Here is a 12,383-nt window from a genome sequence, read left to right as displayed (position 1 = left end):
GGCCTCCTCCCGTCTATAAATACTCCTTCTACACCTTCCTTTCTTCCTTTCTTCTTCCTTATAAAAGCTAGCGGTGCTCTAATACTCCTCCTTAGTCCCTACTAAGGGACCTATTAGTTAACGTAGCGATATAGATAGTATCGGACAAGGAGATAGGCAAAAGAAAAGATAGGAAGGACGGAGGAGCCTCTAGTAGGTGTTAGTTAAGCAACGTTAATAGCTATATTATAGCTGCCTAACCTCCTATACTTATAGGCCTCCTCCTATTTATAAATACTCCCTCCTTTATACCTTCCTCTCTTCTTTTCTTCTTCCTTATAAGAGCTAGAAGTGCTCTAATACTCCTCCTTAGTCCCTACTAAGGGACCTATTAGTTAACGTGGCGATATAAATAGCATTAGACAAGGAGATAGGTAAGAAAGAAAATAGAAAGGACAGAGGAGCCTCTAGTAGGTATCAGTTAAGCAACATTAATGGCTATATTATAGCTGCCTAATCTCCTATACTTATAGGCCTCCTCCCGTCTATAAATACTCCCTCCTTTATACCTTTCTCTTTTTTTTTCTTCTTCCTTATAAGAGCTAGAGGTGCTCTAATACTCCTTAGTCCCTATTAAGGGATCTATTAGTTAATATAGCAATATAAATAGCATTGGATAAGGAGACGGGCGAGAGAGAAGATAGGAAGGACGGAGGAACCTCTAGTAGGTATTAGTCGAGTAATATTAATAGCTGGTTTTTGTCACCTAAAAATTGCGTTACGTGACAATATTTAGGAATATAAATATATACCCTATCCCATACTCACACTACTACTAAATATTCTAGATTTTATACTTGGAGCTACTTATAATAGGCATTTTTAAAAGATCTGCCGGTTTAAAGCTCTATAATTAAATATTATTAACGTTTTATATAGGGGTTATTAATTAAGCTCCTAGGATATAATTTTTAAAGTTTAATACCATACTAATATTATAACCTTCTTGCAGTGGCCAAGCCACCCCCAATCTCCTCCCCTCTCTCTCTTCCCTCCTATTACTTGGCGCTAAGCTATTATATTATTACTAAGCCATTATATTATCGTACGTCCGAACTAGGTAGGCAATAACATAGTTAATAGTTATTAGGTATTAAAAATATTTAGTATATAAAGCTTTAAATTAAAATTATAATCTACTATATTATATCCTACGTAGAGGGCTCTATATTAAAGCTCTGCAGTCTAAATATATGCTATATTCATAACCAATATATTCTTTAGGCCCGGCTTAAGTAGGGCGCCTTAGTTACTATAATAGATCCTTACCTAGCAGTAACTAAGGCGCCTTAATCTTACTACTACTTCTAAATTAAGTAAAAGCTCTATATAGGGGGGTCCCAGGGGGTCTCCCCCTAGAAAACCTCATCTCTATATATATTAATTAAAGTTTATATAATAAAGCTCTAAATTAAAGCTTTAGGTTAACTAATTGGCTTATTACACTCGGGTCAAAATTTGCGTTAGGGGACCAACGTTCCGCATATTAAAAGGGTTAAGATACGTGTTATAGTGGAAGAGTTATCGCCTAACAAAAAACATTAGGTTCTTATACAAAGGGCGCCCATAAGCTCTCAGACCCTTAGGGAGAAATTCCTCTCGATGCGATCTGATTGGCCTAGGAGTCCATAGGACTAGGGTAAGGTCTACAAGCGTAGCGCTAGTCCTTTCACGTCGTAGCGCAATTTCTCCCCGGGGGTCTGATTTATGAGATAACCTACGTTCCGAACTTGTAACGTAACTAACCACGTGACTTGGCTATCCCTCGTCCTATGGCTCGATCGGTCCCAGCGCCTCCCATACTGTCTTAACCAACCCGTTTATATCTCTCCTCAGTAGTGCTACTACTGCCGATATAAGGTCTGTAACAATGCTTATAACTACCTTAGCACTATAAAGATAAATCCTACTATATACTCCTAGTTAAAAAAGGCTTATAGACCTTTAGTTCTATCTAACTCCTAAGGATTAGATAGGTTTATTTATAATTAGTACTAAGGTTTTTCGCAATAGAGAGGCTTTACTTAATTAGATACTATTACTAGATAACTAAAATATATATTAATAAGAAAAATTTGTAGTTTTTAAATATGTTTAGATAGTAGGATTCTATAAGATAATGGGTCCGTATATATAATACCAAAAGTTCGTCAATTTAGGGTTCTTCATTGGCTAAAATCTTATCGATAACGTTGGATATAACTCAACGGTCGAAGGGATATAGGCATTCGTGCAGGCGTTCGTGTGGGCGTTCGTGTAGACATTTATAGAGACATTTATAGAGACGTTTATATAGACGATTATATAGGCAATTATATAAACGTTTAATAAATTAATTATATAGACGTTTAATTAATCGATTATATAGGCGTTTGTACGGGTAATTGTATAACATTTATAGAGCCGTTCGTAGAGACGATTATATAGCGACTAGTCGTATAGGCGTTCGTACGGCCGATTGTAGAACTTCCTAGTATATTAGTGCTGCGTGTTAGTAGAGCATTAGAGCTCTATATAGGGCTTTAAGTAAAGCTTTAAGTAGAGCTTTAAGTAGAGCTCTAAGTAGAGCTTTAAGTAGAGCTTCGTGCAGGGCTTTTACAAAGCTTTAGTAGGACGCGTATGGTTATAAAAAATCTAACTACCCTTCTACTGCGCCACTATAAAGCTATTATATAACTACTTATAGATAGGCTATATTAGAGATATAGAGCTTTAATTGCGTATAGTTGTGGTATAGTTAGGGGTAGTTAATATTTAAATTAATTAATTATAGTAAGTATCGGGAATGAGGCAATTTGCCCTTACGTACGGCATATTACCGTCACATGAGGCAACTTGCCGTCACGTGCCGTCGCGGCACTAGCGTGGTGAGGAACCTTAAATTCCTTACCCTCCCCTATCTAGAACAAGAACCTATTCCATTACTATATCTACTCAAGTAGTATTAGTAATTTACCCTATATTTCTAACACTAATTAGTGGTTAAATACACAGTTAACTATAGAGCAGCTAGGTTATTAATAGAAGAGATAGTCTTATATAGGGGTGCTATATACACTTATATGGAATGGATCCCGGCAATACTATACTACCTTAGACTTACGGAAAACTAGTAATAAAAGTGTTACTAAGTACTAGGAGATACCAAGTTGCGTCTATTACGCAGAACAATCACGTTTACAAAGATTTAGTTAAGTACTTTAGGTTAGAAGTATCACTAAACCTAAGGTCCTAAGTTAACGTCTAAAACGCGTTAAACAATATCTTAAATTGCCTACCTTTAGACAGCAAACCTACAAGATCCTATAAAACCGAAAATCCTACCTACCTTTGACGTATAACACCTCGTCGATTTTACCTACCATGGCGTTAACCTATCCAAAGAAGTATAAGAAAGATATTAACCCAAAGACATAGGACAGAGCCATAACTAACTTTATAACCGCTAAGCAATAGGACTTAAATAGATTCTTAGTACACTATATAGAATACTATAAAGATAGCAAATACGATAATACCGCGCTATGGTATTATATAAAGGAGGACTTTATTAGATAGATAAAGGAAATATAGGTTCCTATAAATAAAGATATTATACGGGACTTCCGTAACTTCCTTTGGGAGTATAGAGTATTTGTCCCTATAGATAGGGGTAGTATTAGGGATAATATTTAGGAACACGTTATTAATATAAAGGAAGAGCATAAATGGACTCTATAAGAGATTAAGCACTAACTACGTACTATAAAGAAGCTTAAATTATAATGGAACCTAAGTAATATACCACTAGAGACGCGTTCTAACTCTATTGCTTTAGGCACAAGTTCTAACATTCCACATCTATCGCCTCTACCTCTATCTTTAACTCCCCTATATTAACCAGCTTAACCTATAGCCTTAATTAACAACCCCTAATAAGCGTAAGATCCCCTTACTTCGCGGTCTAATAACCTTTAAACTCCGCCGACTAGATCTACGTCACTATTATAGCCTACAATGCAATATAGCTAAACACTAATTAGAGGTACCTTAAAAATACTTATAAAGCTTATAAAGCTCTATTTAAAACAGGAGAAGAAGTTTAGTAGAGAACTATATAATATCCTTAATTTAAAGTTACGTATCTTCTATAACTGTTACCAGAAGGTTAAACTAGAACCCAATTAATACTATATTACTTATTTAGTTATACTTAAGGGCCAAGCTAGTACCTTCTACTATAATCGTTTAGCAGAAAAAGGATATAATTTTAACCAAATAATATATAAAACAAGATGCCACTTTAAAATAGAGGAGAATAAGCAGTAGTATATGTCGGAGTAAAGAGAGACTACCTTCCTAAGAATTATTGCTATAAACCTAGGTACCTCTTAACTCAATTGTCTTTAAAAGCTCTTTAATTAACTCTAGATAATTTAGCGTGGTTTATCCGAATCATATTAAGAGGACTTTAGCCTATGCGATTAAGTTATTAGTATATACTAAGGTGTTAAAGAATATAACCTTACTCTCTTTAACCCTATAAGTACTTATAAAGGAGTATATACTTAATTAAGATCCTCTATTAGCACCGCCCTACGCTCTTAAAAAGTATAGCAATTTAACGCCTAACTCTAACCTACTTTAATTAACCCGGCTAACTAACACGATTATAACTAGACTAATTAAATATATAGTGGTTGTGGTAGGGGATATAGTAGAGGGTATAATTAATATTAACTATAAAGTAATTATAGAGGTCCTTGTAGAGGTTTATTTTATAATAATTGGCAAAAGAAATGCTACGTTTATAAGAAGCCAAATTACTAGTTAACTAGACACCCCCTTAATAAATAAAAGGAGGTATATAATAAGTTTCGCTAGAGCGCACGAAACGTTAAAAATTAAGAAGTTACTATAGCCTACTTCCAAAGCTTCCTGGTTTAATATAAAGGCGAAGAAGATCTTAAGGGTAAGATTAATAAGGCTGAACAGCTCCTTATAGATATAGAAATTAAAAACTACTCTTCTAACTAATACTTTACTAAGTATAGTAAGGTAAATAGCACACAAACCGTTACTGTCTTTAATGACTAATCTACGCTCCATTCTATTATAAGGTTAAATATCTTTAATAAGCTAAAGGAAAGTTCCGCGTTCTCCTTTAATAATAAATACTCGGCGAACGTCTTTTATGGTATTATACCAGATACTAGAGCCGTAGGAGTATCTATAGTAGGAGAACCTTAAGTCTAAGCTCTTTAGCAGCTTAATAGTTCTATTTAGATTAACTAATTAACGGCAGGCCAATATATAATTCGCTTTAGTAAGGGTACTATAATCTCTCTTAGCATAATTAAGGTCCAAACCCTATTAGGATATATTACTTTCTATATTATTCCCACAAATACCCCGTTCCTATTCTGCATCTAAGATATAGATAAATTAGGCATTAAGCTTAACAACCTTAAGAATATACTTATTTAGAGAGATAATCGGGTGCCCGTTATACGCAAGTAGGGTCACCCTTAGTTACTCCTTTAATAGCTAGAAAGGAGCGTTACTTAGAGTTACTTAACTAAGTTAGAGCTACGTTAACTACATTATTGTTTTGGCCACCTATCCGTTTACTAACTACTTAGGGTTCTTTAACGAGCAGGTTATGAAGTTAAGGTTAAGGCGATTAAACATCTTATAAAGTACTGCTATTACTACTAAATAAACTAGAAGTCCCCTAGCCGATTTAAGTTTACCCTTAAAGACAACTACAACTTTAACTTTTATATTATTATAGATGTTATATATCTTAGCGGCAAGCTAGTACTCCAAGTTATTAACTTCTTAACCTCCTCCTAAGCCGCACGCTTTTTAAAAAGATATATTAGCTAGGAACGTATAGGATACTCTTTAATTATGCTAGATTAATATCTACCTAGGACCCCCTAATTAAATCATTTATAATGTAGGAAAGAACTTCTTATCTATAGAGTTTTAATAATAGGCAAAGGTAATAATAATTAAGGTTAAGGAAGTCCCTATTAAGGCATATAATAGTATTGGAAAGGTAGAACGATACTATACGCTATTACGCCGCGTATATAAGATTATTTCTTTAAAACTAAAGGGTACTAGCGAAGAGCTTATCCTATAGATAGCTATTAAGGCTATTAATAATACCGCTAGCCTAGATAGGCTCGTACCTATATTACTAGTCTTTAGCGCCTACCCTTAAATAACTAATGATTCTTTATTATCTCCCTCTATTATATAATAAGCTAAGGCGATTTATAAGGCAATAAAGGAGGTATAACGTCTCTACGCTACGCGCTAGGTTAACAACGCACTAGGAATAAGAAATGGCCCAAATACCTTAACTATGCTTAATCTGCCACTCCAATCTAAGGTACGCGTATAGCGTAAAAAGGGAAAATAGTTAGGCCTATATAAACTTATTATAATTAATGGTTAGACTTATACTCTTTAGATGCCCCATAGACCTACTTAATTCCATTTAACTGTTATTAAGCCTTACTATAAAGATGATAGTTCCGAGCCTTTATAGGATACCCTAGAAGATACCCTAGGAGATGCCCTAGAGGAGAACTACAATTAACGTGCCTTAGAAGGCGACTACGACCCTAATATAACTGTAGTAGATACGCCGTAACTATAACGCGGTAAAGGTCGCCCAAAAGGATTACGAAACCGCTAATACCTTATTAATTTTAAAGAGTAACTCTTTACCGCCATCAAGAATAGAGTTAAGCTGTTAATGGCCTTTATAATAGCTAAAGAGAAGGCTAACTTTAAGCTCGCAAAACAGCTCTAAAAGGAAGGCCATATTATAACTCTAGGAGCTCCTTTCTAAGCATCTAATAAGTAGGAGATTAACGGTCTTATTATAAGAGGAGTCTTTAAGTTTAAGAAGTATAACCCTACTAAGTTTAATAGGGTTCGTATATTTAGGTTAAAAATAGTTAATAAGATTAAAGGTAAAGCTACTAATACCCCATTTAAGAAGTTAAGGCTAGTTATTTAAGGTTATAATAATAATAGTAAGGAAGTAATTCTTACGCAATCCCCTATAATTTAACAAGCTAGTTAGTAAGTTATTATTGCACTAGCTCCCTCCTTAATAAAGAATAGAATGGTGGTTTATTTATAAGATATCACCTAGGCCTATACCTAATTAGAGACACGCCTTTAGCGCTTAATACTAGCATACCTTCTAGAGTAAATTCGCCACTAATATCCCAAAGATACGATTATAGTTATGCTTAAGCCACTATATAGAATTGCAGAGGCAGGAACTTATTAGTAGGCTACTTATAGTAAGCACTATAAAGAGAAGCTTTTAATAACTACTTCTATATTTAATCCCTACTTCCTTATTATAGCTATAGGAACTCTATTTAGAATTGTTGGCATATAAATAGATAATATAATCATCTTAGGAGATAACTAATTCTTAGCTCTTAAAGAAGATAAGCTAGTAAAGGTAAATCTTATAGCAAAGCCAAAGGAAAGACTTAATTTAATAACACTATTACTCTTTAATAGATATATCATTTCCCTAAATAAGGATTCTATTGCCCTACGCCAGAAAGGTTAAAGCAAGAAGATTAATGTTATTAATATTAATTCTTTAAAGTAAGGATATATGGAGCAACGCACTTATAGAGCTTATATAGCTTCTATCTGTTAACCTAAAGCTTCCTTTAATTTCTTTGTTGCCGCTTAATACTAAGAACTAACTAAGGAGGACATCCTTGCCCTAAATAAGCGTTTTTTCTGGCAAAGGAGCTATCTTAATTAAGGACTGCTCTATATACCTATTAACCTTCCTACTACTAAGCTTTTTATATTTATTAATAGATCGTTTATAAATAATAAAGATTTTAGCTCCTAACTAGAATATAAGATTATTATCGCGAACAAATCTACTAGAGAGAGTAACTTTATAATCTACGGTAATCTTATCTATTAGAGCTTAACTAAGAGTAAATATATTACTTAAAGCATTCTAATGTTAGAGATATATAGAATAGTAGCGGAGTTAACATAGTAATTACAATTGGAACTACCTTAAAGATAATTATAGATCGACTTAAACTCCCTATTATCCCTACAATTATATACACCGACTTATATTCCCTCTATAAGTATTTAGTCAAGCTTAGTACTATAAAGAAGAAGCGCCTTATAATTAATATTATAGTACTATAGCAATCTTACAAGCGTTAAGAACTCTTTAAGATTTAATGGATTAATGGTTAAGATAACCCAGTAGATGCAATAATAAAGGTAAACCTAAATAAGGCATTAGAGACGTTTATTAACACAAATACTCTATATATACGAGTTAAAGGTTAGGTTAAGAGGGAGTAGAAGATGCGGTAAGGGCCGCTAAGGCGCTAGTGGTAAGTAAGCCAATAGCGATTTTCCATCCTGGGGATAGAAAATCGTAATTAGTTAGTAGAAGTCCGGGTCGGCAGAATAAGGCGTATTACCTACCAAATTCTGCTATAGTCTGCCTACGGTCGTATTATTATATACTGTTTGTTTATATATAGATAGTAACCATAAAAAGAAGAGTTGCTAGTGTCGGGAATAAGGCAATTTGCCCTTATATGCGGCATATTGCCGTCACGTAAGGCAACTTGCCGTTATGTGCCGTCGCGGCACTAGCGTAGTAAGGAACCTTAAATTCCTTACCCTCCCCTATCTAGAATAAGAACCTATTCCATCACTGTATCTACTTAAGTAGTATTGGTAATTTGCCCTATATTTCTAACAGTAAGGAAGCACGTGCCAAGATATTTTATAGTGTGTAAATACTTCTATACACAAGAATATATTATAAAACTGCTAATCTATGCCAATAATTTATATAATATTTCTTTTTAAATAAGTATATTTCTATTATAATAATTTTATTTAAATTATTGCTAATATTTAATATTTTATTGGCTAGAATTTCGCTTATTGAAAATCTTACTATTAGTAATCTTAGCTAATAGATCTTTGAAATTAGATATTCTATAAATAGTTACTTTAACTTTTAAATAACTATCTCTATTCTTCCCCTTACTTTTAAGGCTTATTCTTCTTAATAAGTTGCATAAAGTATTTAATATTCTTTAACTATTATATAATAAATCGTCTATAATATTTATAAAACCTTAAGAACGACCTTAATTACCTAATTTTTTTTATAGCTTTTACTAATTGTCGGGAATAAGGCAAGCGGTTATTACGTAACACCGCGGCACTAGCGTGGCGAGGAGTCTTAGGCTCCTCGCCCTTCCTTATTCCAATAAATAAGCTTTATTAACTAACATTACTATAGCCCTACTTAAGTAGTTATTATTAGTAAGTTACCCTATATAACCAACACTAATTAGTAGTTAAATATATAGGTAACCACAGAGCAGCTAGGTTTTTAAATAGAAGAGACAGTCTTATATAGGGGTGCTATATGCGCTTATATGGAATGGATCCCAGTAATACTATACTACCTTAGACTTATGGAAAACTAGTAATAGAAGTGTTATTAAGTACTAGGAGATACCAAGTTGCGTTTATTACGCAGAACAACCGCGTTTATAAAGATTTAGTTAAGTACTTTAGGTTAGAAGTGTTACTAAACCTAAGGTCCTAAGTTAATAACTAAAACGCATTAAATAACTACCTTAATATCCTCCGTATACCTTCGTAGATCTTAGGATGATTATAATTAATACCTAAATCCACCTACGCACGTCCGCTATTATAGCGTTAACTTATCTAAAGAAGTACAAAAAGGACATTAACCTAGAAATATAGAATACTAATATAATTAACTTTGTAAACGCTAAGTAACAGGACCTAAACGGATTCTTATTATACCGTATAGTATACTATAAAGACAGCAAATATAATAATACTATGCTATAGTACTGTGTAAGGGAGGACTTTATTAGATGGATAAAGGAAATATAGACTCCTATAAAGAAGGATATTATATAAGACTTCCGTAACTTTTTATGGGAGTATAAAGTATTTATACCTATAGACGGGGGTACTATTAGAGATAATATTTAGGAGTAAGTTATTAACGTAAAAGAAGAGCATAAATAGACTCTATAAGAGATTAAGCACCAACTACGCACTATAAGGAAGCTTAACTTATAATAAAACCTAAGTAATATACCTCTAGAGACGAACCTACCTCTGGCTTTAACTCCTCTATATCTAATTTAACCTATAACTTTAACGTTAGATACTATACCCTAATAAGAGCAGGTATAAGATCCTATTGCTTTATAATCTAATAACCCTTAGACTCTACTAACCAGACCTATATCCCTACTACAGCCTATAATACAACTCCTACCTCCTCTATCTTAATCTTAAATTAAAGGTAGTTTAAAATTGCTTATAGAGCTTATAAAGCTCTACTTAGATTAGGAGAAGAAGTTTAGCAGGGAATTATATAATATTCTTAATTTAAAACTATATATCTTCTATAACTATTGCTAAAAGGTAGGAATAGAGTCTAATTAATACCATAACGCCTATTCCGTTATACTTAAGGGCTAAGCTAGTACCTTCTATTATAATTATTTAGCAGGAAAAGGATATAATTTTAACCGTATAATATATAAGTTAAGATNCTACTTTAAAATANAAGAGAATAANTANNAGTATATATTNGAATNGAGAGAGANTACCTTTTTAAGGATTATTGCTATAAACCTAGGTATCCCTTAGCTTAATTATCTTTAAAAGCTCTTTAATTAACTTTAGACGATTTGTAACGGAACCTTGTAGTAGGAACTACGGTGGGTCCTGTTATTGGGCTAGGTGTGTAGGAAATGCAAGTATAAAAGTCGACACAATAATAACAACTGGTGGAGTGGTTGCCTAATAGATTAACTCTAATTATATTCTAAGAATTACTATAAGGAAGGAACTATCTAGGTAGGGATTAAGGGTCCTTAAATACATAACCATACTCCTATAAAATCCTTCTTATACGTAATATACGTCTTATATATAAGGTATATAAATTCTTTTTATTCCTCTTATTTAATATATAGCATATTATATAACCTTAGTTACTATTCCTTATTATATAGTTCTATCGGCTCTATCCTAGACTATACTTATATTAACTAACTAGCTTCTTTCGTCTCTTCTCTAAGTAGTTATAATATTATACTTAAAGCGTCTATAATACCATCTCCCTCCTCTTTATCTTTGTCCTTAAAGATTCCTAATATCTCTAAGTTATTTACTAGAGGTGTAATATCCGTTTAATTAATTTAATTAATATTATTGCTCATTATACCTAAAGCAATTTCTTCTTTATACGCCCAACGTCGTGCTCGCACTATTACTGCAATATTATCTCTTAGTAAGATTATACCGTCTTTATGTTCTTATTGTTTAAAAAAGGGGCTAGTTTATATTATATTGGCGAACCCATCTTTATAATAACCGTCCTCTTACTTAAAGTGCACTAAAGCGAATATTTATTTGTCCTATAACGTTTACTCTACCTCTAATGCTAAATATATATAACCTATTACTCTTAATAGTCGTCTAGTTTCTTAATTAATTTATCTTAGGGTCTTATATTTAATCTACTACTACACAGCTAGATAGTAAACTGTCTTAAGCCCTTACTAAGTTAGAATGTTCTTATAATGCTAAACAAAAGGCCCTAAATGCTTAGATCGCGGCGTCTACTTATTTACTCCGTCTTAAGAAGGTCTATAAGAAGGTTTATTCTAAGGAGTGGAAACTTATAAAATAAGGTTTATAGGAACTTGGTAATAAAAGAACGGATTTTCCTTTAATAGAGAAGGAAATAGATCCGAGTAGCTCGGTAACTGCTCTTTTTAGGTCCCCCTTAGGTAACTCGTTCTTTAGTAATCTTTCTTTATTAATACTACCTAACCTAATTTCTTCCGATACTCCTATACCTTTCCTATAACGTTCTTTAAATTCTCTAGTAGCTCCTAGGTAGTCTTAGTGTAGCCTATCTACTTAACCTTATACCATATTTTATCGTTAATGTTCTTATAACTAACGATCTTTAAAACTTGCTATTTATTTTCTTTCTATCCTCTATATATATCTACTTTATAAACTAGTGGCTTAATATTCCCGTATATTGGCTTTAGCATTATAATATACTATATAGGGTAGATCTTTATTTTAGCTAATAGGTTTAACTTAAATATAACTAGTAAAATTCTTTATATAATTTTAAAAGGTCCTAGTCTAACATAGTCCAACTTCTTACTTAGTCGTTAACTCTTAAAATTTTTGTATAGTAGCTATACTTTATCTCCCTCCTTAAGATCTAGTCCCTTAAA

The sequence above is a fragment of the Cenococcum geophilum genome (genome assembly GCF_001692895.1).
Source record: "Cenococcum geophilum 1.58 unplaced genomic scaffold K441scaffold_14, whole genome shotgun sequence".
In the NCBI taxonomy this organism is placed as follows: domain Eukaryota; kingdom Fungi; phylum Ascomycota; class Dothideomycetes; order Gloniales; family Gloniaceae; genus Cenococcum; species Cenococcum geophilum.
This window is presented reverse-complemented; position numbering follows the sequence as displayed.